This window comes from Mus musculus, chromosome 3 (assembly GCF_000001635.26).
Source record: "Mus musculus strain C57BL/6J chromosome 3, GRCm38.p6 C57BL/6J".
NCBI lineage: Eukaryota > Metazoa > Chordata > Mammalia > Rodentia > Muridae > Mus > Mus musculus.
Genome location: NC_000069.6, coordinates 113,680,052 through 113,686,051, shown reverse-complemented (window position 1 = coordinate 113,686,051; position 6,000 = coordinate 113,680,052).

The following is a 6,000-nucleotide window of genomic DNA, read 5'->3' as shown; positions in this document are numbered from 1 at the left end:
TGTACAGAAAATTTTGATTTCATGAGATAACATTTGTTGATTTTCAGACAAATTTCCCCGGTGACTGGAGCACTATTCAGAGTATCTTTATTTATGATAAGATTTCAAGGTGATTTCCTATTACTTTTTTCTCTAATAGCCTTGGAGTTTTGAGTCATTCTAAGAGCATTATTCTTCTGAAAGGATTGAAGTGCAAGGTAAGAGATACAGATCTTGTTTCATTTTTCCATGTGTTGATACCCAGTTTTCAAGTACCATTTGTAAAAGGGGCAGTTTTTTTTTCCTCCATATGTATTTTCAGCTTCATTGTCAAAAATATGGTGTCTGTAGCTGTGTAGGTTGATACATAGGGCTTCTATTATATTGATCTACATGCTAGTTTGTTTGTTTGTTTGTTTTGCCAGTACAATCTTGACTCCATTACTGTGGGTCTGTGTTTTTTAAATGGCTTTGAAATTGTGATAATAATTATATGGAATCCGTAGACTGATTTTGGCTTTAGAGCTGAATTCACAATACTAATCCAGAAGCTTGAAATAATCTCCGTCTTCTAGTGCCACACACAGTTACTTTCTTCAGAGTATTAAAGCTTTCACTGTAGAAGACTTCTTCTACCTTGGCTAGGTGTATTCCATTTTTTTCTAGGTTATTGAGAACAATATTATTTGTCTGATTACTTCCTCAGAATGTCTGTTAAATTACTTAGAAACATAATCTCACAGCAAGAACCCTGATCCTCTTTCTCCAATATTCCCTGAGCCTCAGAAGCTGAGTGCCTTGTAGATGTATGCCTAGAAATGGGCTCCTTCCTAGTTTTATTCCACTGTGGTCATATAGAACACAAATAATCATATTTCTATATTTACTAAATATAATTCTATATTTACTAAAATCGGTTGTATGCCATATGTGATTTGTTTTAGAGAAACTTCCCTAGACTGCTGAAAAATGTGTATTCTGCGGTTTAGATAGAATGTCCTAGAAAAGTCTGCTTTTCCATTTGATCAATAGTGTCACTTAATTCAAGTGTTTATTTCTTTATTCACTGTCAGTATGACCTGCCATTTGGTGAGAGTGGAGTATTACTGTCATTTCTAGTTGGTCTTGGGGTGATCTGTGGCTTTTAACCTTGTTCTCTTTCCTTCATGAAATTAAATGTTTTTATGTTTGGTTTTTACACACTTGAAATTATAATGTCCTCTTGAAAGATTATTCCTTTAATCTATAAAGAATGACTTTTTTTTAAACCTTTCTTGATTTTAAGTCTGCTTTATCAAGCATTATATTCACACCTGATCATTTCCTTCTTTGGGTCTGAAATATCTTTTTACATTCTTTTGCCCAAGGTAGTATCGTTCTTTAATGGTGTGATGCACTTCTTGGAGGGAAAAATGTCAATTCTCATTTTTAATTTTGCAAGTCTCTTTCATTACAATAATAAAAGTAATATTAAGCTACTGTTTACAGATTTGTATTAAATCCTGTCATTTAGTTTATTTTGCATAGTTTTTTTTTTTTGCTTTATTATTCCTCATCTGTATAACAACTGTACTGGCATTCCTTTTTTTTTCTATATCCTCCTGGATTTTCTTTCTTCAGTCTAACAGATTACTTTCAGAATCTTCAATAGAGCTACAAATGCAATAATAACTTTGAGTTTGATGCAATCAATGAGATAATATAAAGTTCCACTGGAGAGCAATTTAAACAGTAGGGTTTATGTGGTTATAGGAAAACCTATTAGGAATATATTGCTTTTCTAGTGATATCTGAGCAGCCACATAGAAACACTGGGAAAGAGCTATCCTATTTGGTATTCTCTGGAAACCAAAGTAGGAAGTAGTAATTTTTTAAAAAAATATCTGACTGATTTTTTTGTGATTTCTCAATTGTTTCTTTCAAGGCAAATAATTCACATTCTGGTAATTATAATAAGGAAGATGTGTTGAACAAATAGCCAACTTCTCTATAGTGCTTATTAGCAGACACTAAGTAAAGTACATGTTAACACAACTCTTTCTCACAACATCCAAATGAGAGACTTATTATTATAATTATCTTTATCTCCACTTGTAGCTCTATTGAAGATTCTGAAAGTAATCCATTAGACTGAAGAAAGAACATCTAGGAGGATATAGAAAAAAAAAACAAGGCACAGATGTTTCACAACTGTCTGGTGACCACGTAGAATTTGAAACCAATGAAATAGATTTTAAAATTTGTGTATTAGTTATCAGACAGGACAACCTCCTCTTTAGTGTGCAGGCAAAAGGCACAGATTGTGAATACAGAGTGTTTAAAGTCAAACTCAGATTCAGGACATAAAAGTGTGTAGTCTTAAGTTTAATTCCTCTCAGCCTCAGTTTCCTTTTTTACACACTTGAATGATCTCTTATAAAGATATAAGACCTTTATAAGTACAGTGATGCTGGAGAAAAGTCTTGGTGGTTAAGAGTGTTTGCTGCTGGTTTTGTGTTAACTTGACACAAGCTAGAGTCATCAGAGAGAAAGGAGCTATAGTTGAGGAAATGCTTCCATGAGATCTAGCTGTAAGGTGTTTTCTCATTTAGTGGTCAATGGGCAAGGACCCTAGTTATTTTGGATGGTACCATCCATGAGCTAGTGGTCCTATATGAAAGCAGGATCTATAAGAAAGCAGTCTGAGTAAGCCAGGTGAAGCAAGCCAGTAAGTAGTACCTCACTATGGCCTCTGCATCAGCTCCAGCCTCCACATTCTTGCCCTGTCTGAGTTTCTATTCTGACAGCAGTGTGGAAGATGAATAAACCCTTTCCTCCACAAGCTGCTTTTTGTTCATGATGTTTCATTTCAGCATTAGAGAGTTTAACTGAGACCCTGCTCTTCCAGAGGATCTGGTTTTGTTTCTAAGCACACACATGTGTCTATATGCAATCACTACTCCAAGGGACCCAACACCCTCTCCTGGCCTCCACAATACATGTACACATATGAACATACTAACACACACACATACACACAAAAATAAATAAATAAATGAATTAATTAATTAATAGATAAATAATTAAATAAAATTAAAGATTTTAACATTACTAAATGAAGTAGCTCACTGAGACAATTCAACACAATGATTATAATAAAGAAGTTACTTCCTCTCTTATAGGTGAGAAGAGTGAGAAAGATTAAATATGTATGATGTATAGGCAAATTATTTTCTAAGGCCAACTGAGTGTAGATAATCAACCACTGAGCAGATATTTTAACACATAGATAATGTGTACATTTAAATTTTAATTTAGAGATTCTTTACAAGATCAGTCCTTGAAAATACTGAACTATAGTTCATGGAAATTGTAATAAATTTTATCAAACAGTTCTTTAGCCAATAGTTCAACCCATGAATTAATGTAACTTTATCTTAGTTTGCTCTCCTGAAAATACAGCACTTTAAAGTTTTCACATTATACTTTGAAATCACAAAACTGTCAATGGTCTCAATAAAGTATTAAATGTTACATTCCATCTCCAATTACTTTTAGCACTTTTCTAAATGAATGAAACTTAAATAACATAAATACGGGAAAAGCCTGCAGAGGTTATTGGCACACGATGTCTCCTGGGTCCCATTTTCTAGCTCTGAGCTTTCCTAGGGAAACTCCAAGAGCATCCTGCCTCATTCACCCTGAGAAAACCTTCTGAAACCCCAAAACTAACCAGCTTGGAGCCCTACCAACTACCTATCCTAGTCAGATAAACACATCACTACAGCTAGTGATTAAGACAGCCTGTAGAAGTGAGTGGAACACATGGTCACCTGATTCCCATTGGCCTGTCACCCCACCTTGGTCTGATTGGGACACAGGATAGAGAGTAGGTTCTGCCCTCAACACAGCCTGCAAAGAGAGTGGGCTCTGACTGAGGCACAACCAACAGAGTAGAGTACCCTGACTTTCATTGTCTGGCTCATGCATCCCCAACCTTCCCAAGAAGACCTTCAGCCATCAAACTCATCCAGCCAATATTAGGGAAAACCAAATGCCTAAAGAAGAGTGTAAGATCACAATCAACAAGTCCCAGGGCAATATGGCACCACCAGAGCCTAGCTATCCTGCTACAACAAACCCTGAATATCCTAATGAAACTGAAGCACAAGAAGTAGATCTTAAATTCAGTCTTATAAGGATGATAGAGACCTTTAAAGAGGATATTAATAAATCTCTTAAGAAAGTACAGGAAAATATATCCAAACAAGTAGAGGCATTAAAAGATGAAGCAAATAAATACAAAGAAATATAGGAAAATACAAGCAAACACGTGAAGGATATGGATAAAACTGCTTAAGGCGTGAAAAGGGAAATGAAAGCAATAACAAAAACACAAACTCAGGCAATCCTGGAGATCAAAAACATAGGAAAGAGAACAGGAACTATAGACTTAAGCATCACCAACAGAACAGAGGAGATGGAAGAGAAAAATCTCAGGTGTAGAAGATATAATAGAAGAAATCAATACATCTGTCAAAGAAAATATAAAATCTAAACAATTCATGACAGAAAACATCCAGGAAATTTGGGACACTGTGAAAAGAATAAAACAACGAATAACAGAAATAGAGGAAGACTCCCAGCTCAAAGGCCCAAAAATCATCTTCAACAAAATCATTGAAGAAAATTTCCCTAACCTAAAGAAAGAGATACTTATAAAGGTATGAGAAGCTTACAGAACACCAAACAGTTTGGACAAGAAAAGAAAATCCTTCTGTTACATAATAATCAAAACACTAAATACACAGAAGAAAGAAGGAATTTTCAAAGCAGCAAAATAAAAAAGGCCAAGTAACTTATAAATGCAGAACTACCAGAATTACGCCTGACTTCTCATTCAGAAGGACCTAGGCAGAGGACTTGCAGACCCAAACAGACCACAGATGTCAGCACAGACTACTATACCCAGCAAAACTTTCAGTCACCATAGGTAGAGAAACCAAGATATTCCATAACAAAGACAAATTCGAGCAATAACTTTCCATTAACTCAGTCCTACAGAGGGCACTGGAAGAAAACCCCAACCCAATGTGGTCAACTATACTAAAGAAAATACAGGAAATACATAATTTCACACCATTAAAACCAATATAAGAGAAATACACACACACATACACATACATACACTTACTCAACTATCACCAACATCAAAATAACAGGAGGTAACAATCATTAATAATTAATATCTCTCATTTATCATCAGTGGACTCAATTCCCCAGTAAAAAGACACAGGCTACCAGAATGGATCAGTAAAGAGAAACCATCATTCTGCTGTATAGAAGGAACACATCTCAGCAAAAAACATAGTATCATTTCAGTATAAAGGGCTGGAAAAATATTTTCCAAATGGACCCAAGAAACAAGCGGAGTAATCATTCTAATATCTAATAAAATAGACTCACCTGAAAGTAATGAAAAGAGACAGGGAAGGACACTTCATATTCATTAAAGAAAAAAAAAAACAACCAAGAGGACATCTAAATTCTTAACATCTATTCCTCAAATGCAAGGGCATCCATATCTATACCTATACCTATACCTATACCTATACCTATACCTATACCTATACCTATACCTATACCTATACCTATACCTATACCTATACCTATACCTATATACATATACACACACACACACATATATATATATATATATATATATATATATGTTTATCTTTCTTTTAACCTTACTGAGGCATAAAAGAAAGATAAGCATAGATAGATAGATAGATAGATAGATAGATAGATAGATAGATAGATAGATAGAGATATACATATATGTGTGTGTGTGTGTGTATAATTCAATGATGAATGTATATATTGTAAAATAATCACTATCAAGTAGACTAACATATCTGTGACTTCACCCAAATATTTTCTTTGTGTATGTGTGTGTATAGTAATAACACTTAAGATTTGGAAAATCTCACAGCCATCCATTGGACAGAGCACAGGGTCCCCAATAAAGGAGTTGGAGAA